This window comes from Numida meleagris, chromosome 4 (assembly GCF_002078875.1).
Source record: "Numida meleagris isolate 19003 breed g44 Domestic line chromosome 4, NumMel1.0, whole genome shotgun sequence".
Classification (NCBI taxonomy): Eukaryota; Metazoa; Chordata; class Aves; order Galliformes; family Numididae; genus Numida; species Numida meleagris.
Genome location: NC_034412.1, coordinates 26,816,005 through 26,839,356, shown reverse-complemented (window position 1 = coordinate 26,839,356; position 23,352 = coordinate 26,816,005). Strand labels below are relative to the sequence as shown.

At 39.9% G+C, this 23,352-nt stretch overlaps 1 long non-coding RNA gene across 2 annotated transcripts; it reads right to left on the bottom strand.

The window, feature by feature from the left end:
* On the bottom strand, positions 4,014-18,232 carry LOC110398849. 2 transcript variants are annotated; one of them, XR_002438699.1, is made up of 4 exons: positions 18,192-18,232; positions 11,045-11,155; positions 5,322-5,473; positions 4,014-4,524 (listed from the first exon to the last, which is right to left on the bottom strand). It is a non-coding gene; the product is annotated as an uncharacterized LOC110398849 (long non-coding RNA). The 2 variants fall into 2 exon arrangements; XR_002438700.1 differs by having other exon boundaries at positions 11,045-11,134.

Here is a 23,352-nt window from a genome sequence, read left to right as displayed (position 1 = left end):
ATTTCCCTTAATGACTCTCCTCAACAAACCCAGCTTGTTCTTCTGAGCAGTTGATCATTCCTATACCCAGCGCTGAAAGCACATAATACAGATACTCTCTTCAGTTACAATCACGGACAAGTCTCATGTTTAATGAATAGATACAATTTTCTATGACTCTATGATATATAGCCAACTTCTGGAATTTGGGGAATTCTTACAAATGTGAAAAAATAAGAGATGTTTTAGCTAAAGCCAAATATGTATATTTACCTGTTCCAAGCCAAAATACGAGACAAAAAAACCCAGAACACTAATGGCTAAGAATCTCAGGAGGAGACAGACGTGTGGGAAGAAAAGTAGGATCAAAAATGTTTAAAACACCCTAACTACACACTGTAGGATTCAATACAAACACCAATCTGTTTGTTGTCCAGCTCTGTCTGGTGGGGTTGATACAATTGTCTGTACATTGCATCTAGTGCCATTTCAGATGTTTTAGGACTTTTAGGTTGGCTTCCAGTTATCGTTCAAGAAGCACATGATTCTTTTGTTGGTCTTGTGTCAAATAAGCCACTTCTGCACAGAAGTCTTGAATACACTGAGGGCATCCCAGATAGCCCTAGAAGTTGTCACTTCCTCCAGATACAGTTAATTGCAGACAAGCATGTCAGATTCTACAGTACCATCATGTGGCAGACCAATATTACATATGTGGCCTACGTAGTAAGGTGACCCAAATGGGTTTAAATAATCTGCCTATGAGAGCCTAGAATTATTAATTACTTGAACAGTTGATTGTTCTGTTATTGACAGGAATAAATGAAACTGACTTACTCATGCTGAATTCTTTGAGTGAAAGCTATAAAAACTATTATGTGTTGCCTTAGGCAAGTTTGAGTCTGCTTAAGTCTTCACAGGAGTCTTCAAACACTCAAAATACAGCAATAAGATTCAAGCAATATCTTGCGCTATTTAAATATAGTTTTAAAAAAACATTGTCTATTTTAGCAAGTCAAAAACAATACGAAATCAATATTGTCCATGCTACAGATCTTCATGATGCCCATAAATTAATAGTTTTATTAGGGAACTAGACTTGGATTATAAACCACAAGGGTGCAGATGATGTCAAATAGATATGATAAAACTTTAAGTTCTCACCAGTGGAGAAACAGTGCTCTGAAATTAATGCATCCCTCACTTATCTAATATTTGTAGTATGAAGCCTTTCCTTCCTAACACCATTAAAAAAGAGTGAGAAAGAGAGAGAGTGATGACCCAGTCTCCTGCTGGCATCTTGCTGTTGACACTAACTCAGGATATCATTACACAGCTACCTCAAAGAAAACACCTTGCTTTGTCTGCAGTTCTGCACAGAGTTCCTGTCAGCACAGACTGAGTTTCTCTCTAACTCAGTGATTTTTTTTTTCCTAGAGGTTTCTGGAAAAAGATCATTTCCAAAGCAGGGAATTTGTCTGAATTTCAACAATCTTGTGTAGATTTGGAATACACTTGCATTTTCCTTTTGCAAAGAGTTTTGAAATCTACCAGTCAAATTAATCTTTTTGAAAGGTTTACTCCTTTCAGTAATGCTGAAGGTGGTCGGCCCCAACAGAAACCATGCAACAGCTTTCACAGAGTCAGCCTTGTGCACCTATTTTTAACATCTGAATTTTCTTTATTAACACTAAATTCCCAAGTAGCTGTCAACGGACCACACATATCGTTTAGATGCAGTACTTTAAAAAGACTAGCTTAGTTTTGATCAACCTCTTTAGCAAAATACTGACTCTGTTCAGCTTTCAAAAATAATGAACACAGAACTGCTTAGTTATCAGTGAGGCACATATTCTGTACATCTTATTTTCAGTATACTTAGTCCTAATGAAGGATGCTGGGTGAGTCTCCAAGTGCAGAATTCTTATCCTGCTGAGGACTGTGCACAAGAAAAATGAGACCGTTTTAAATTTTAGAACTCTGCTTGACATATTGAATGAAGTTTTAATGGCAGTGCTTGCATTTTGACACAGGTAAATCAGTAAATCAGCAAAATCAGTAGCAAGGATAGAATAAATCTGTGCACTATAGCAGATACAAAATAAATTCTCAAATGAGAACGAAACTTCTGAAAAGTTAAGTGTGGTCTCAACTGCCACTTATACATATAGAAAAGAAGAATTGGATGGTCAAAATAAACTCCACAAATTTTGTTTCTTGAAAAGCAACTGCTAAGTAGTACATGGTACCCGACTCCTCCCCATGCAAACTGAAACTATTGGGTTGAAAAATTAGATTTATTCCAATTAGGAAGCAATAACAACTTCAGATATTAGAAAGATAAATTGAAGAGCTATAAAAGCCTAAACTTCACAGTTAAATATTACTTTAAAATAAGATTTACACCTACACAATGGAAAATTAATCATTATTTTGGTGTGAGGGGGGCAGAAAAATATCACCTTATTAAGAGCAAGAGTTTCAAAATACTCCAAATGACAAAAAAAAATGAAAGATGTTCACTACTGAGGAAGTATTTAGGGTTAAATTATAGGAAACAGAAGTTACTACAAATGAGGAGGTAGGCTTGACTTTGACTGGTCATAGCTGTCATTTATGAGACTGCAGAGAAACATAGAATTGTCTGTCAAGGACTGAAAAGAATAGTTTATTTTGTTCAGTAAACGATTTTATATGCATGGAACCACACACTGCAGAGTATGCATTCATCAGACAGTGCATAGCTCTCACAAAGCAATTTAACAGGGTGCTGCCAACTTGAAATATTAAGAATTTGATGTCATCTCCCTCGCCCTGGCCCCTGAACATAGTTTAAAAGAAAATACTTTCAGGTGTTACATCTGCACCTGCCTTTTTTTTCCTCCGATTTAGTAATCTTATTTTCCATCCAAGGAAAATTTTCACTTTGCAATCACTGTGTGAAAGATCTAACCACTGGAAAGGTGATTGCACTTGCAAAGGAAGCATTAGGCCTTGTTAATTAGTTACGAGTATTATTGTTACTGGTAATGAAAAGCCTGATACTTACAGCAATTGCAGATAAAAATTTAGAAATAAATGTGATGTTTTATTATGTGTAACTGTTCTTTGAACGAACTGATCTACAGGTTCAAGAGGCAGACACTAGTATTGGCTTGCTAGTCTCTAAAACTCATGAGAAGTATCAGTAGTGTTATGAATTTGCATGCTACTGCTCCTGCTGAATGTACCTAACAAAGTTACTCTAAAAGTGTACAAACAGTACAGTTTTTTCTTTTTTTGGAAAATAGAATGTGTTAGTCAAATGCCATTCACTACTTCAGAAGCTCAAAGAGCTGTTGGAGGTCTTAAAAAAAAGCTTCCCATTCTCAGGCTAAGCACCAAGGCAAAACCATACTGACTCAACAAAATTTAAATGTTCCATAGGAGCTCAAAGCAGGTGACCTCAGACATTCCAGGTAAATACACCCTGTACATAAAAAAGTTTTAAATCAATTAGGCAAATCTCCATGAGCAAGAGCTACAAGAATTTGTAAGAATTTCTGGTTATCTGCATTCCCTACGTGTTAGAAATGAGGAAAGGAAGAAACTCAGCACACCATCTCCTCACTCTATACAAGAAAGTATAGCAATAAGTTAGGAAAAAAAAGAAACTAAATGTACCAAGTATTCTATGTGAAATTTAACAGAATTTAACTTGTACATTCCTGGTTCAATGAGTACCTAAATACAGCTAACTATAAAAAATTCCTTTTTGCTATGTTTGGCTCTTTCCAGTGATGTTCAGCAGAGAAATTGGAACAATGGGCAGCATACTACAATTCTCCATCTTTATTCCATTAAGCTAATAACATCCGTAGGTTTTAAAAAAATGCAATGTTACAATGAAATAATTTCTTTTAGCACATTAGAAATATTTTGAATAAATTATTTTGTGATATTACAGGTGGAAAATGATAGATAAGACCCTTATGATTTGTAAAAGCTATTTTTGGGGTTGAGCTATGCTTTTAATAACCATTTAGTTACTTTCCTACTATTATTACCATTTTATTGATCATTTTTTCATGTTGTCCACAAAATAGAAAATAAGCAAAGAATCATATTTCCCACTCAGCAAATCTGGAATATCTTCTAAAAATGTCACAGACATAAGCTGCATTCACTTAGCACATTTTCCTTTCTCTTTCCACCAACCAGTCATTGAGTTAGTTGCTCCAGCGCTGCCCACCCTTTATCCTTTTTTCTTGCTAACAAGCAGCATATCCATGAAAATGCTGCATTCTTGAACTTGAGCATAACTTTTTACCTTTTTTTTGGTCTATTAATATCAACTGCAACTAGAAATACTGTGCAAAGTCAGGACAACAGGAAAGCAGCCACAGCCTCCGTACCTGCTCTCAGGGACCTGGTAGCCAATGGCCCAAATCAGTTCATGAGGGAGTTCTGGCTGCACCCACGGTGCAGACCTTCAATCGCTTCTGGCACCTCTTCCCTGTGGGACAACTCTCTCCTCTTGTTCCCAAGATGAGCTGCAGATCACCTCTGCATATAAACAAGATAAACAGTCCAGTTTTTGCTAATGGTTTTGACTGCAAACCTAAGAGCCTGTATTCTCTAAATATAAAATGATCTGAGTTTTACTTTCACGACCTCCAAAGCAGCCACCATCTGCAAAATAATTTGTTTTTGGATAGGGCAATTAGTATCACTGTGTCATCTTTTCTTCTCTAGAACTGCCTAAAAATACAAATCAGACTGCAGGAGATGGCAGAACATTTATTCCACAGACATTTTTAACACACCTGAAAATTAAATTATTGATCTTTATGTTCATCTTGGTTTACTGTAATTTAAAAGCAAAATTTATTCTTTGTTTCATTTAATAACTCTAAGCAGAATGTACGTTTGGCTAAATCTACCTAAACATAAATTTAAATAGAAAATGTGAACTACAGTTAATGAGTATCTTCAACACGAGATAATGAATAATATTACAATAATTACTTCTGTTTACTAGATAATTGTCAAAACTGCCTCCCTGATTCATTATCATCATTAAATCAGAAAACGATAGCATATCATAGTCTTCCAGTCTCATTTAATTTTTAATTGAGCTCTTCATGGTTTTATACCACATAATCTCACCACTCTGCAATTCCAAATATAAAAGAAAGAAAGAAAATTAATGTAAGACTTTTGTCTGGGTTGTATCAAGTCATTGTAACCTCTAACTTCTACATATATCTTATTAGGATAAAAAAATGAAACCTTTTCTCATACAGAGACATCTTCAGTTTCTGAATCTGGTATTCAGGCTAATCATAGATCCTGCGGCTTACCTTATGCTCGACTTGCTCCTTCCTTTCTCCTGAGTTTGTTTCCTGATCTTTCCCCAGGCTCCTTAGAAACGTCCCAGATGTGGCCTTCCTCCAGCTCCCATTCCTCTGCCTCCAGGCAGACCTACAGTGTTCATCATTGCAATCAATCTCATCTGCACCAAGCAGGAGATTAAAAAAAGAAAAAAGATTATTCAAAAAAAGATGTGTTGAATGTCACGTGATTTCCTGTCACCTGCTTTCTGATAAACTTCTTGTTTGTCAGGCCTTTGCCATATATTCTGTATTTATAGTCACAGGGACATCAATCCTAACGCAGTTGGTAAAACAAATTTAGAAGTAAACTTATGCATTACATTTATTTATATATAAAATTTCTGTCCTGTCATTACTATATTCTTTTTGGGCTGCTTTCTATTAAATCTGCATTACAAAATACAGACAGTTGGGAGTTCTTTTAACCTAATTTACTTTGTGTGCTTTTCCCCTCAATTGAATATATGCTACTGCAGACAATTTTCAGAATGGAAGTAAAGATTATATAGCATAATTCATGCTGCAGTAGCAAGTGCTAAAATCTGAAGAAAAGCTATCCCTTCATCCTGTGATTTGTGAAAACACTAGATCATTTCAGACATATATTATGTCATCATCACCGTGTTTCTTGCTCTGGATCTGTGCTATCATCATTCTAGCTACCTCTAGCAAGCAAAAATCTTTAGGTAATCTGATTTTACTTCAAAAAAAAGAAATGTATTAATAAAAAACACCCGCCAGACCAGGGTTTCCTGGCATAATTCAAATAAAAAATCCTCAAGTTTCTCCTGAGATAGTATGCTACCTTTACATATTGGGGGCAGAGAGAGTATTTAACTTATTCCTAACACCTTTCTCTACAGCAATCACAGGCAATCTTTTCACGCTTAGAAACATCTTTCGGCTGTGGCCCTACATTGTAATTTCTTCAAAACCAAAGCAATTTTAAGGATACACCTGCTCCCTCCAGGCCCAAGTCTATAACTCACCTCTATGCAGGAAGACTATTTAATACGGTTGGCGGCTTGTTGTTTAAATCAAATTGCTCTGGAGCATGACTGCACAAAGAATGACAGCGGAATATTAAGGGACTGTAGAACGAAGGCAGGAAGGAAGGTGATCATTTATACCCCTGGAGAAGCCCAATATGTGCTGCACCGTTTGGCAGCAAGAAACTGTTCTTCAGGGGCAGATGACTACAGTGGGCTAGACAAGCCCTGGGTGGAGTTTTCAAAGGAGTCTGCGTGGGAGCATGTGTCAATGAAAGACACGCAGTGCTTCTAGCTGCTCTGGAAAACCCAGCAGTAGGAGAAACATCTACCTGGTGTTTAAGGAACATGATACTGTGCTTTCTTGTATCTCATCCACCAGGCAAGATATGAGAAACACTGAAAGGAACCATAAATAAAATGAGAACAAAAGAATAGCCAAGACTGAGTCAGAGGTACTGAAGCAACGGTTGCCAATGAAGAGGAGGAGGAGGAAGGGGAGAAGAGAGATTTTACTTCCTTTGCAGCAAGCTTCAGCATCTTCTTTCAATATAACAATGCCTAAACTAGTTTTTAAATGCTCAGTTCAGCCTGTCAGCACTGCACTAAATAAGGGGTAGGTTATCCTGTTTCTTATCCTCTATGGTACTAGATGAACCTGAAAGGCATGAACACACACAACTTTAGATGTATTTCAATTAAATGTGTGATATTACATGGTTTAAATCAAGCTTGACAGACTTCTAAACCACTCCCCCATGAGGTTATAGGCCAAAATTGTTCACGTCCAGTTACCATAGATCAACTAGCAAAAAAAATCACTGGCATAAAAAATTAAATCTTTTTAATAATAATTTTCAAGAGACAAATTCCAGAGCCTTTTCTGTGTTTTTGTGTTTTCACACTGGCAACTGGGTTCTTTTAATAGCTATAAAGAAAATATTGTTAATTAACCTGTTTTGCATCTTACCCCATACTCTTACACAGACTCACATCCTGATTTTAGTATGTCAGTTTCAACGCTCTAAGCAGAATATAAATGTTGAAGGAGAATAGAAGGGCTGCATTTTCCTTCCCATAATAATATTATTTCTTGTAATATATTCATTGCAAAATTTCCTTACAAATAAGTAGATGCCTTCAGTTGCACTGTTTTTAGATACCACAACTGTCAAACCAAACTATTTATCGTAACAGAAGGACATATTGAAGATATGCTCTCATTTTGCACTAAGCTTCATTTTGCCTGTAGCAAAGCTGTAGCTTAGCCAAATGCCCAGGGTAGTAGCTAGGAAGTTAACATACACAGACACTTTTGAATGAACATTACTGAAGAATTCAAACAGTGAAATCAAAGTACAACATTCACTTGAGACAATCTTTGCAGAGCCACTCGTTTGTTAGCTGCTAGTAAGAAGATTGTTTATGGAGTAAAGCTGTTCTCTTCCACAAACCCAGAAGGGACCCATTTGTTTCTCAGCTGTAATACAAAGTGGGATAAGTACAGCAAGGCAATAACTGGATGTGGATCTGTTAATTGTCTGGGTGGGCTATAGTGTCTGGCAATCAGTAAGCTCACATAACACAGATGCTATACATTTGACTGAATATTATCACTGTTTTTTATCATATGATGAAATATCTACTTCTCTCACATTAAGACAATAGAGGATAAAATGTTCATAATTCATAATTATACCATTTCATCAATACTGTATGTTGTTTATAATAAATAGTAAAAAAGATGGAAAGACTTGTTATAACATTCGTTCTAGACTGTGTATGAGGACTAGAGGTAAGACCTGAGATCCTGATTAAGATGAAACCAGTGTCAAAATCTTATGATTTCAACTGGTTGCATAAGATCTGCTTTATTGCAATTAATTAGGAAGAATGAACACACCTTCAATGAAAGTTGAACATAGCTCCTTATAACTGGATAGAAAATAGGAAGAATATGTTTTGTGTGGAAAAACTGGATGTAAATACCACACTGATCATCACCAAAACCCATTGGGATTTAAAATTTTTATAATTCAGAATTATCTCCTGTTTTTTTTTTAAATAAACATTCATATTTGGTAGTGTGAGAAGTACCAAATCAAAAAAAGAGGCTACAAGCAGTAATTGATTTTGCTCGTGTACCTAACTAAGCCTTGCTTATCAGTAAGGGGCAACAAGTAATGAAGGGATGAGGCAAGAGAAACACAAAAACGGAGGGAAAAATAAAGAAGAGGAAAAAAATGTGGATGAATCAGAGAGAATTTTGACAATAGTCTGGGACAAAACTAAAGTCTTTCAAATATTGCTGCATTACATCCCAGGGTTCACAGTCCAAACAGGAATTCAGGTTTGGGTGTTGTTTTGGTTTTACTTACAATTTCTCTTCCTCCCACTCTCTTTTTGTCTGAATAAAAGCATTGAAAGAACCTCAAAATTCAGAAATGCTCAAATGTCATCAGAATCAACCCACACCCTTGAAAAAGGATATTTTGAAGACAACGTTTAATAGAAAACACTTCAACCAGCAGTCATTTTTCCTTCATTTTTCACTACTACCTACCTGCTGATGGTATGAAAGTATAGAAGAAAAGATCAAAATAACTATGGAGATGAGCACAAAAAAATTATAGGAGAATCAAGAAGTATTTCAACAACTTTGGTTGACAATCGTTTTGAGTGGAAATTGATTTCTGAGAGGGCCATTATTTAAATCCTTCTCACAAGCCTCAGCCCAAGTGTACGGATGACTTTTCTTCATTTACATCAGTTCACCTGTCCTTGACTAAGCATATAATAAGACATTAATACTTACCCACAAAGAAGTGGTATCATTTATTTATTTAGGGGACAGCATAAGGAAGGTCCAAGTTTATAAGCACACGATATTTGGAGTAAGTATGGCACAGACACAGCCACCTCCAGGATAAAGTGGAGTTAAGAGAACACTCATGACCATGAGCTGATGAATAGTTTTAGGTGACATTAGACTTCTAAGCCGGATTTTCACAAGGAAACTATGGCTTTGGCCTGGAACTGACCTCCACATAGAGTCTTGCAATTCAGCCTTTCTCAGAAATATTTGCTAGCAGTGTGTTGAGATCTTCCCTGGGAGGTTCACAAAGCCACTCTCGTTCCTTCTCTGAAAAATCTTCTGTGCAGCAAACTAGAATTATACTTTATAGTTTGAAGCACAAATGTAACCTACTCTGAATGCTGAAACATAATCTAATGCTAATCAAAACAAAACAGCTTTACAGAAACTTCTTGCTGAATTTATAAAATTGATTACGGAGTAATATCTATCTCCATATGCTGCCTATGATGGCAAAATGTGGAATATTTGAAAACAACAGTAGATTTATAATGGAATGCGGCCCTCAGCTTTTCTGAAAGCTATTTCCTTTGTACATATACCAAATTGATAGTTCACCAGTATCTGCATATTTTTCTCATTTTTCTTCATGATATGTGAGGAAAAGGGTAAAGGAGACAGCTACATATTTTTCCATTGGTAGTTTCAGAGAACTTAGTTTATAAATTTTACATTTAGAGAAAACAGCATTTAGCATACATCTTTAATAGTGTTTGCTCAGTCATAGGAAAATTCCACCTCGCCAGAGACAACCTTCTGAAATCAGTGTGAATATGAAATTAGAATATGTCCTGAACATGGCCATTACCTTAAAGACAGAAATGCTCTTCTCATAGTAAAGCTTCAGTGAAACAGCAGCTTAAATCAAAAATGTTTCATTAATATTATTTCCTTCATCATCTTTGCTAACAAAATTCTGCACCAACTCCTATATTTCCATTTCTCCTGGGAGCAAAAAATCACAGTAGTTCATTAAATAATGGCGAACTCCTTGAGCAAGATTGTCAGAATCTACCAATGCTCAGATTTGTGATGTAGTGTGGCAGTGATGGACTGACAGCAGAAGACAATGAAATATTATACAATATGCATTTATTCCCAGTACATACTTTTAAATGTATAGCTGTATGATTTAAAACTATAATAATCTTGTTCTTATTAATGCAAAATCCCAGTTGTGTTATCTCAATTTATGAGACTTACCCATTCACATCTATCAAGCTGCTATGTCTTTCATCACAACATTTTCTAAAAGAGTTGTATTCAGACTCGTGTAAATTTTAATGCCAAAATGTATTCTATCAGAATCCTCTACCAAATACGTCATATGCTTTTCAGTGAGTTTAAAATTGTTTACTCGTTCTACCTTTTACATTGTTTGAAGCAATCCACAAACCATTTCTACTGCCACGATCAACTCCCAGGCTGCTCAAGTGACAAAACTGGTCATTGCCCCGATCAGAATATCATGCACACCACCATTCCACCAAGACAAAACAGCTGCGCAAACATCCTGAAAGCAATTTGTTCTTGTGTGCAGCCACATCAGCATGCAAAATATGCAAAAATGTAAAGGAAGCTGGAGTTTTGTCCCTGGGGAAAGGGAAATCTATGCAGAGCCACTGATGTTACTAGTAATCGCAACAAAGAGACACCCCATTTCACTTCATGATGCCAAGGGAGAGAATGGGATCTGGCCCAAACAAGTCTGCCAGCTCCAGGTGTTTCTGTGCATGTTCTTGTATTCTACCAAGAGGTTTTATCCAAGCAGTGTTCGCACAAATGTGCGGTTCACCACATTGTACATCCAGAATGTGGAAACTTACCATGCATACGCAACACATCCCTTCAGCTGTCTGTAGGCGTGGACAACAGTCACTGCAAACAAGCTGGGCTGGCTGCGCATCCTCTGGTCACTGCAAGCACACAACAGAGACCTGTTGATTCACAGAACACAAGATGCAAGTCATTTATCTGCATTTCCAGGACTAACTGATTTGCAGCCACGTATATCCTACTGCAACACAGTGCTTTTAGGATTTCAAGATGTATCCAAAATGGATTTAAAATTAAACAAAATTCAGACTGTCAGAAAGCCTTTCTTTGCAGAACATGCGAAGAAATTATGACTCGCTGCCACCTAGAGGAAATTCAAGTAGTTTCAAGTAGTTCCTTTTCTTATCTTCATATAAAACTTTTCCTCACTCTTTACTCAGTCCCTTTGACTACCACACTTAAGATATTTATAAACATTTATAAGATCCCCTCTCAGTCATCGTTTCTCAAGGCTGAACAGACCCAGGTTGCTCAGCCTTTCCTCATAAGAGAGGTGCTCCAGGCCCTTTATCACCTTCATGGTCCTCCGCTGGGTTCTTAAAGAACAGTTCTGAGTGCAGTTCATTATGCCATCTGCAACAGAAGTTGCACACATTTGGAAGGAACGATATTCAGTCTCTAATTAACCTAAGTTTTAGCTTCTGGGTTATTTGTTTTGTATATGTCAGAAGAAAATGATTTGGTAATATAAAGATAACAAAGCTTGCTGAGACTTGTTAACAGGAGAAGGGGCCCAAATCAAGGCAGTTCCTTCCACCACGTGTACGCTTCTACTACAATTTCAGCTGGCTTGTGCAACATGAAGCTCTTTAGAGATGGCACAGGAGGCATTTGGTGAGTAAAATTCCATGTCTTTCATTTATATTTATAATGTTCATTGACACTGTCGCTCTGGCGAAACTTTCCACAGAGGGTGTCTGAAAAGACTGCAGAATTAATAGAGGGGATGGAGGGGGTCGATATAGACAAGTGCTAAGATTCAGCAATTCTGTTTAGATGTTCCTAAGCAAGCAACTCTGTAAACACTTTAGAGAAGCTGAGGGAGTGGGAAGGGTGCAGTTAAAAAGAGTATCAGCCTGGTGTCTTGCTCCAATTTATAGGAGGGAGAGGAGGTTCTTTTAATACATGCATACCCGACAGCAAGATTAAGACACAATGGGTCAAATGTTAGCCCGACTAGTTTATTATAAAATCCTAGTTGCTCAGGGAGATAGGGAAGGGAAGGTGGGCGATAGAAACAAGATAGGAAATAAAAGCAAGGAGTCTTTGTAGAAAGCAAGAGAGATAGTCATCACCATGGGTCCAGCGTTGTTTGTAGTGCAGATGTTGATCTTCAGTAGTGATGGGTCGTCAGGGGTTGCTGTTTGGTTGACTACTGCTTAGTTTGACAACCACTTCCAACAGCAGTACAAACTTATTTATGACGACAACTTAAGTCCAAAGTGGTCGAGTCAGCTCTCTTTGGAGTGGCAGCTTCTGGCTTTGGGATCTCAGCAGAAACTCCTTTGTCCCATCTTCTGGGCCTTGCCAGCAGGTAAGAGGGAGCAGGGAGGTGCCCACCTGGATCCTGCTTTTCACAGGATACGATGGTATCATTCCCCAGTCTCCCATACCAAACTGGAGTTATTTGCTCACAGGCCAGATCTTCCACCAGTAAACACTCCTGAGCACTCTCTTCCAGAGGCAAACAGCTCTGAAGGAAGTGCTTTCAAATGTTCAAAAGGTGATGTTGATTGCCACACGGCAACACCCACCGCTCACCTCCTCAGTAAGTCAGTTAAAGTCTTATCACAAAAGATACATCAGAAAGCAAGCTTTGAGCCAAAATAAAAGAAGGGTTCAGACACCAGGTTGTTGCCCCAATACATGCTAGTAATCCCTAAAATTTGCTACAGACCTTCAGATTTGCTAAGTAGTCACCAAGCATCACTGCCTACCTTTTGAAAGACAGGTTCACCCATATTTGGCCAGGTTCTACATCCATAAAAAAAATAAATATGTACATACATAAAGTCATTTGCAGATGTCCAGCACAGATTTTCAAAGTGCTGAGTCTGTCTTGAATGAGTGATCTTCATACCCCCTTTAAACAAACAACCAAAAACAAAAAAAATGACAAAGGACTGTACTAAAGTATCATTCTTGTTACATATACTCCAACCAATGTATGCAGGATATTCCCTAAAACTGTCACAGGTGCTCTTCAGAAAATAGCGCTAAATAACTGAGAGCAGAATTACTAGTGAGGGCATACTGATGCATCCAAGCTATTCAATTCAGCCCCAATCACCTTTTCCTGTTTTTAAATTCCAAGGCAGTCAGGAGAGATTCTCTTCAAAATTTTCATCCCACTTACCCAGCATGTGGAACAGGCAAGAAATTGCAGAGATCAAGTTGTTTTTTTCCAGAATATAATCGTTTCAGTGGTGTAAGCACAAGAGAGATCAATATTGTTATATCTACATGTGGCATTATGCTTATGAATTAGTCACTCCATTTGCCCTTTCTAGTCCACATGAAGACATGATGTCACCCGACTTGAATTCTACATTACAGAGGACAAGGAATATGAAGTAAATTGAATGTAGAGGAAAAGACTCTTCATGAAGAGGGAGGCTGACCACAAGGCTGGAATGACAGTTGTGACAGAACTGCAGCCCTTCTTGAACATTATCCAACTTTACTGGTGGCGAAGAATATCCAGTCTGCATGATATTCTAAGAAATATACTCCTCGTGAGATCTGTGTTTTTTTACAGCATTAAGAAGATCTGAGAAATTGACAGTTTTCTGCTGGGAACTTGAAATTACAAACATGTCGCTGCTGTCAGGAGAACTGTATTCAAATTTACTAAGTATCTTTATGCAAGCTGCTGGAGATTTGGAATCGCTGCTTTTTTTTTACCAAATACTTGCTGTTCATATGTGCCTAAGCCTGCAGCAAATGTGAACTAAAAAGCTCCTGCCAGTTTCGCTTTCTGTCTGCATATGACAATAAATCTGACAATAACTTTCTTGATGAGCAGTCTTGAAACAAAGGAGCACTCTTGGGGACCTTTTAAGATACAAGACACAGAAGACTGACCAGATAGCTACAGAGAAAAAAGCAACAAGAAATCCATGACATTCAAATACCAAGCAGCTAGAAAAAAATTAAGATAAATAAAGTACCAACTGGAAAAATGCTCTGAACCGCAAAAAAAGGACATTACTTCTCACTGTTTGGTTCAAACTGTGTTCAGAGGAGCAGAGTTTTTCTTCTTTCTTTGAAATGATCACTGTAACATGGAAGAAATATGATTCCATTATCAGTTTATTCCCCTCTTGGGATGAACTCATAAGCCTCCCTAAAATTGACTGGGTCAAAAGTATGAGGTTATTATACTCTATCACATAGACAGTTCTGGCATCATGAAGAGGAATTTCAATTACAGGATTATCTGTTTACCAATGTATCTTAATACTAGGTATTATCATTGACTTTTCCCCCTGGGTTTTACCATCTACATCAAAGTTAACAGACTAATTGCACCCTGCCGTATTACACGCAATTTTAAAGACTCAACTCAACTGAAACTGCTTCATCTGCAGTGTCAGAAAAGGAACTTCGCACACAGTCGCTGGGAAAGTTATTCCATAAGAGCATTTTTCAAATTATTTTGTTTTACTAGCACTCCGAGTTGGCAACAGATCAACTCCTCTTGAGCTGAGGAGTGAGAACTAACCAAAACATCTCTTCTGAACTGTTTACCTTCTTTCCCTGACTTTGGAGGAACTGAGATGTTGCCAGACACTCGAAGTAGTCAGCACTTCTTGGGCTACTGGAAGCACTTTGAAGAGTCCATTTCTCATTCTCTCGCTTCCCAAGGGAACCGCAGGACTGAGTGATACTAATACCCAGCATCTCACTCTCTCCAGTAAGCACTGATCTCGCTGTTTCCTCCCCCCACTCCACTACTGCGTACTTACATCAGCTTTGCACCAGCCCTGGCATTTGTCAGCCTTCCCTGTAAGAGAATCGCAAGCACTAATCTAGCAAAAAACTAGCTTCCATAAAGGATTGCTTTCTTCTGGTTTATGGAAGTCAGCTGGCTCCCAAAAGTCTGGCAGAAATCAAACCTGGCATGAGGGAAGGGCAGAACTGCAGAGCCAAAAAAAATGAGAAGAGTGAAGTAGAACGGAAAAATTATCTTTCAAATAAAACAATGGTTAAGAGCATCACTAGCTCTAGCCCTCAAACATGTAGGGCTCACGTGACTGATCTCCTACATTTTTCCCTAATCCAGCTGTAGTTGCAATGGTGTTACATCACCTCATTCTTACACACTTGACAGTCAGATAAAGTGACTTGGCATGAATCATGCTCATAAAATATGAGCATGATTATAAATATATATAAATATATATATAAATATGAATATAAATATGAGCATCACCAATGCTCATATTTCTAGCATTCACTCCACAGACATGCAAGTATTTCAGTGAAACGCTTTCTGCATGACCCAGAGCACTTCAAAGAAGAGAGAAGACATCATGAATTCAGTTGTTATCAATATGAATAATGAAATTTGCTTAATGTTATAGCTGCAGAAAAATCAGATAAGGTAACTTGTGTGCCATGAAGCTACTACGTCAACAGAAAACTTCCCAACAAGCCTGTAGAGAAATAGACAATATTTAGTAGTCATAACTCCAAATGTTATTCAGATATTTTGCTCTCAGACACCATGTGGATATGTGAATGTCAACAGAGACATTGAAATACAAATGCTACTCATTGCAAGGTGTTTTTTAATCAGTCAATCAGCCATTCGCTATCGAGCATTTTATGGGTCATTTAAAGACCAGTCTTATTTTCAAAATGTTCCTCAGTGAATCCATGATTCAAACAAATCCCCCTTGGATTCAAATAACATCCTATGGTGATTTTTTCACTAAAGGTAAAAATGTTTATATATACATGTTCATATATATATAAATGAAGCTTCAGGGCTGATTCACAGAGATCAATTAATTCCCTTCCAGTGGTTGCTTGGGAGAACAATGACAGCAATATCTGGGAGGTAAAAACTGATGTACAAGATGTATCTTGTAAAACTGATGTACAAGATGTATCTTGTAAAACTGATGTACAAGATGTAACTAATCACCAGACAGTAATCTAATAGCAAGATTAATGGTCAGTGTTTTTTCTTCAGACTATTTTCTCCATGACATGGTACAGCTGTCAGGGCTTCAACAGATCTTAACTTTTTTCTGGCAGAAAAAGCAACAATCTGCAGTTTGCTGAATATTTTCCAAGTGCAGTTCCCAGTTGCCACAGAGGTAGTAGACCATCTGGAGAAACTCCAGCTGAACCAAAAAGCAAGCCCATCTCAGCACTGCAAAAGTTATTTTGAGGTTGTCACATACTCCTGCAGGATCCAGCAGTAAATTAGAAAACTACTGCTTCAAAGGCTTCACAAATCTATCTCTAGAGTTGGTCTCCTGGCTCCAAAATACACAAGTGTTGCAATATGGGCATACAGTAACTTCAGAGCTATCTATGTCTAACTGCATCACCCTGTGGAGCAACTGCATACGAAGCTGGAAAGTCAGGCTGTCTTGTATCAGTCAAGTGCAAGAAAGTTTTGAATATTCCTGTACATTGCAAAGACAGCTCACTGAATAATTCTCACAGAGCAATTTGTTCAGTCATACTGACACAGTGAGTGCTCGGGACATACTGCCAGAAGGCTATCATTTGCTTGAATTCAATACTCAGATTTGATTCAAATTAATAAAATATTGATCTCACTGTTAAACCAAAATGGTCAAAATCCAAGCTGTGTTCAGCTGCAGCTGGTCAGATATGTTGCAGGACGCTTGCAAATTCTCCTTACTGCGTGAGCCTGCAAGCATATCAAACAGCTATTGTATAACTTCAAGTAAACTCACGCTCTTTCCCTCAGTGCATGAAACCTGAGGACTCACATTCTGCAAAAATCCTGAAAATCCCAGAATGGATTTTCAGGCTATCTGGAGAACAAGAATAGGAAAAAAGACGGAGGCAGCTTGTTTGAAACAAATTCATTAAACAGTTCAAAACACTTCACAGTATTTACATTAGCCTAAAGTATAATTGACTCTGAAGGACACATACAATCATAGAATCATTAAGGTTGGAGAAGACTCTAAGATCACCAAGTCCAACCATCAGCCCATCCCCACCATGCCCACCAGCCTTGTCCCTCCATACCACACCTACATGTTTCACGAACACCTCCAGTGACACTGACTCCACCACTCCCCTGGACAGCCTGTGCCAGTGCCTCACTGCTCTTTCAGTGATTTTTTTCCTAATATCCAAGCTGAACATCCCCCGGTGCAACCCAAGGCTATCACCTCTCATCCTATCAGTGTTTACTGGGAGAAGAGGCTGACCCCTACCTCACCGCAGCCTCCTTTCAGGTAGTTGTAGAGAACAATAAGGTCACCCCTTGCTGAACCTCAACAAGATGCTCATGTCATACATGAGCGTGCCAGAAATATTTAATTGCTTTCAACATGCACAGGCATAAAGGTATCATCATGGAATATAGAGAGAGACAGCAGTTGCTAAGAGGAAAATGGGAATAGAAACAACATGCTGAAAAGGCCTCATTCCCTCTTCCCCTCTAAAGTTCAAGAGAAACAAGTTCTCTCACTAATATATTTCAGTGAGATTTAGGAGACCATCTCAAAAGGCTTATAAAATCCCCTATACAAGCGTTACCCCTCCTATTATTGTGCAAAGTACTTATTATGATCTGGAATTATGGATCTGTTTCTGGTCACTTTTAAGACTTGAGAAAACTGGTTACGGGAATGTATTTCTCATCCTGGATACAGTTGTTCTAGCTATGAGCCATATGCACATCTGCACATAACCTTGGTTGTAACAACAGTAAACACAGAACTACAGCAAACAGCAAACTTGTTAGCATTGGGTTCTCTGACTACTCCTGATAAAACTAATGGTTATCAGTGAACACTGAAAACAAAGTTTTCTGCAGGCTGTAGCGATCAGAAGGACTAACCCGATAGTGTAGCAATCAAAAGGACTAACACGATGGAAATAGCATTACAAAAGGTGGAAGGAAAATACAGCACTCACCTAGATCAGAAGATTTTGGGCTCTCAGGAAAAGGCTCCCACCAAGGAGAGATCTCCAGGAAGAGATCCGTCCTCAGGGGCAGTCAGCCCTTAAATGAGGCCTAAGAGGGGTGGAGCCTGGCTCCACCCCTTCTGGTTGCACAAGTGAATTGCCTTCACCTGTGCTTCCACAGCTGACTGGGTCTTTCCTCCAGGTGCTCAATCAGTGGTTCAGGCCATGACTCAGCAGTTCCCATACACAAGGGATCGCTGGAAAACTCCCAGAAGGAAGTGATCTCGAAATAGAGATGTTTCCCTCTTGGCTGCGAGCCTTCAGATGAATGATCTAGCAGTTCCCCTACACTCCACTCTTCACAGCGTGAACCAATGATTGAGCATATTAGGGACAAGCTATCCTTTACAATATGGTCCATAATCCCAGTTGTGGCACAGATACAATTGGTATTGGTACAAAACCATGGTATGTCCGCCTTCCCTTCGCCATCTCCTTAAGCAACTAGGATTTGTAATAAACTGGTCGGGCTAATATTTGACCCGTTGTGTCGTAATCTCTCCGTTGGGTATACATTTATTAAAAGAACCTCCTCTCCCTCCTATAAATTGGAGTGAGACAGTCTCTCAGTGTATCATGTAGCCTCTTTGTCCACTCCCGCAAGGACTGAGAGTCAGTCTTCAGAGTGGCCTTTAGAATGCCATTGTACTGGTCTATCAGGCCCGCTCTCATCAGATTATAAGGTAGATGAAATCACCACTCAATATTCAGCCCATTTCTGTACTGTCGTACCCGTGGAATGCATCCCCCGGTTTCTCTCAATAACCTGAGGGATCACGTATGTCACCATTAGTTTAGTAAGTGCTTTAATGGTATATGATTTATTTGCCTTTGGAACAGAATAGGCCTGCATTAATCCACTTGCTGTATCCGCACAGGTCAAAGCATACCCGGCCCCTCCAGATCAAGGGAGGGGCCTGTGTAGTTGACCTGCCATCTCTGCAAGGGGTTGTGTCCTCTGGTGAGATGTGCTGTTGTTTCCAGTAGAGGTCTAGATTACATTCTGGAGCAAGCTTCACATCCTTGACATGCCTGGATGATATCTGACATTGGAATGGGCAGCCCCCCACCCCCCTTTTTACTGCTGCCCACATTGTCTTCTGTCTGACATGTCACAACTTCTTATGTTGGCAGTGGGTGATATTCTCTGCTGGTGAATCTTCAACCCATCTTATCTGAGCTAGTGTGCCAACTTCATCGTTCCCCAGTGACTGCACGGACTGATGTCCAGATATGTGGTACACATAGATTGTCCTGTGTCTAAACATGTTCCATATATCCAACCACATGTCTATGCCTCAGATCAGTCAGGTGTGGATAGTCTAGTCCTGGGCAACCCACCGTGCAATCCAAAGTGTGAGTCCTCAGAAGATGGCCCAGCTATCCATGCAGAAATTTTATGCACTTTCACCTGGTTCCTGGGTTATGACTATCTGCACCGCTCTTAGCTCAGCCCACTGGCTACTGTGTCCATCCCCTTCTTCGAACTGGATTGTCTCAGTTGAGGGATGTTATGCAATTGCTTGCCATTTTCTTGGATTCCCCTTGCTGGACCCATCAGTGTATGAGGCATCTTCTGGGATAGGGTATTTTCCTTCCTATATGGGACTCCTCCCCAGTGGAGCGACAGTAGTTTCTTTGGGTGCATTGCTGTGGTATGTCACTGGGTCTAGTATCTTCTCTAATTCTTCTTTGAACAGTGACGAGTGACTTCCCTGCCCTAGATGGGCAACCCAGTGTGCCACTGGGCTTGGGCTACTGCCATCTTAGGAATACGCATCAGATCTTTTACCCATCCCCTTGAACAGGTAGTGTTGTCTTTACTACTACTGTAGTAACTGTATGGGTTATTGTCTCTACTGCCTGCAAGGCAGAGTAGGTAGCCAATAACTGTTTTTCAGTCACGCTATATCTTCTGCTCTGTTCCGAACCTGAGACCAGAACCCAACTGGAGTCCAAATGGAACTCTGGTACTGCCACAATGCCCAGGCAAGCCCTTCCCAGGTCACACACATACATCTAGTTCAGAGGGGAGAGTGGGATCAAACATGCTAAGTGCACACGCTTGTTTAATGGCTTTCTTCACTTGCTGAAAAGCTTCCCGTTCCATTTGACCCCAATCCCACAATTAGCCTTTCTTAGTTAGTTTATATAGAGGCCTCAGGATATATGCGAGGTGGGGTATAAAAACCCTCTGGCATCCCAGGATGCCTAAAAGTTCTTGTAGTTGTTTTGCCATGGTTGATATTGGTAATGCCTGTATTTCATCAGTAATGGCATTAGGTAAGACTTTTGTCTTCCCTGACCAAATGACAATTAATCCAGGCCCTTGAACTTTTTGTGGGTTTTGTAGGTAGGTTGATAACGAGGCTACTGCCTTTTCAAGCATTTCCAGAGAGGCAGAAGTTAGCATTAAAGAGTCAGTACAATGGTATAGATTGATGTTATCTGGTTTACTTCACTCCACTGAGTCACATGCCACTAAATTGTGGCAAAAGGGGGGTGAATGTACGTACCCTTGAGGGTAGGACCTGAAAAGTCCACTGCCAACCCTCGCATATACATGCAAACTGATCTTGCAATTCTTCAGCAATGGGAATGCTAAAGAATGCGGTGTCTAAGTCTAGGACACAACAGTAGGCTTCTAACTCCCTACTCAATGTGCCTGGGAGGGCAGTGATATTGGGTACCACTGTGTGAATCGGTGGGGTGACCTTGTTCAATTCTGTATAATCTGCAGTCACCCACCAGGTCCCATCTGGTTTCCAGACTGGCCGTACAGGGGAGTTACATGGGCTGTATGTTGGTCTGATGATCCCTAATTTTTCCAGTTCTTGTATTGTTCTTGTGATTTCCTCTTGACCTCCCAGGAGTCTATATTGTTCGATATTAGTAATTCAGTGCAGCTGGGGCACCTGAATGGGCTCATGCTTCGCATATCCCCACAGAATCAATTGCACCACCTGAACACTAATACTCCTAATTCATAACTTGAACTCTCCAATATTTGCTTGGAGAGTCAGTCCTGAAAGTATGTCTACACCCAATATATATTCCTGGATTGGTGTGATAGATACTTTATACTCCCGAGGAGGTGGGCACCCAACATCCAATTTTAGCCATGTTTGTGTCACAGGAATCATTTTTCCCCTCATATCCCCCTATAACAGCACGTGTACCTGGAAACCTTGATGGATTGCCAAAGACTGAGGCTATTTTAGATCTAATGTTGACCAGAGCCATTACTGTTTGGCTATTTCTTCAGGACCAGTACACTGGTAGTTCTACATAATGCCTCCTGTCCCCTTTGGAGGCCCTAATCCTTGGGGGACTTTGGCCTCCTCTTCGTGCCATAAACTGAGATTCCCAAGTCTTGTTCCTTAGGAGGCCCGGCTGTGGCTGCCCAGGCCACCTGGGGTGGCTGACTGTTTTTCGGATGGTATCAATGTATCTTTCAACCTCCATGCCTGCAGAGGATTCGTATCTGTAATTCTGATACCTTTCCTCTTTGTTGAGGAAGGTCTAACACACTGCTTTTCATTTAGTTGTCTCTGTAGATTTAGGAGAACATGATTTGGTTGTCTGTCAGTTTTTTGAAATTGTATGCCAGCTCATACAAGGCCATTCCACATCTGCTTGCGAGAAACTCTCACAGGTCTCAGTTGTGGAACCCTCTGAGTGGGTCTTCAGGCTTGGAATTCACAAGGATTGAATTCCCTTTTTTGTACGAATATTGCACCTAGATCTTAGGAGAAACTGAGGACCTAAAGCAGCCACTAATAGGGCAGCCTGTTGAATTATAACCTCCAAGGCCACCAAAGGATTTAGGATTGATACTGAAGTCCTATGTTGTTGGAGGGGGAGCTTGTTGAAATATTAAATCTCTCATCCTCGCAGTAAGTTTGACTAAATCCAGACTTTGAAAAGCATCCTCGTAGATGGCCTCTATCACGCTGAGATCCCGATATAGTTTTGGAGCTCTTGCCAGTAATTCAACATATCACTACGAGTATATATATTCAGTTTTTTGTGCCAAGTTAGTCGACAAGCTGCCATTATCCATTGAATTAAAGAGTGATTTTCTTCATTCCGTATGACAGTCGCATATAGCCATTGTCTTAATGCCAGTTGTGTTGTGACAGAGGCTATTTTAGAAATTTCTGGGCCACTTACCACAAGGCTCTCAGCTCACTTGTCCCATAGTCTTAATTATCATGCTGCGACACTTTGTCTCAGACTTTGTTGAAAGGGTTGGACTAAGTTCATTAATTCAGCTGTTGTAAGGGCAAGCTGTAAAGTGGATGGCAGTATGGGGAGGGTGAAGACATTCTTCAGCATCTCATAGGTCTTTCTTGACTTTTCTTTCTTTTTTTTTTTTTGTGTAACTATTGGACTGCGGGATTAAATGGGATGGGTGGTGCCTGTGAGCACCAAGGAAGGAATCGGGGAGTCACGGCGGGTGGTGCCTGTGAGCACCTGGGAGGAGCAGGGGGGGTCACGGGTATATGGGGCGGTCGCGTGTACGGGTATAAGTAGCCTTGTTGCGCAGCATTAAATTGGCATTTCGGCACTACATACCATGTATGTGTCCTGTATGCCCCTGCACGCGGAGGTGCGGACGGAAGGGAAGCCTTAGTACGTTGTCGTAGACAACAATTGGTGACCCCGACGTGATAAGATGGAGCGCGGAGAGGCGCTCGGAGCGCAGGGGCGCTCGAGAAGGAGCGCGGAGGGGCGCTCGGAGCGCAGGGGCGCTCGAGGGGGAGCACGGAGAGGTGCTCGGAGCGCAGGGGCACTCGACAGCGTACTCCAGTATGTCTTCATCGCTGGAGAGGATGGTGAGTATGCTGAAGGGGATGGCAGCACAGGCAGGCTGTGAAGTGCATAAAAAGGACCTAATGCCGCTATTTAAATGGATTTTGCGGCGTGGTCTGGCGACTGACCCTTCTCATTGTTTGAGTAGGGGCGTCCTTGATAAAGTGGGGGAGGAGTTATTCAGGGGGGCATGCGAAGGGGATAAGGAGACACAGAAACTGCTACCTGCATATGGGTCGCTCGTTAAACTCTTTCAGATGGTTAAGACAGAGAGAGAAGTCTGGCAAGCAGCATA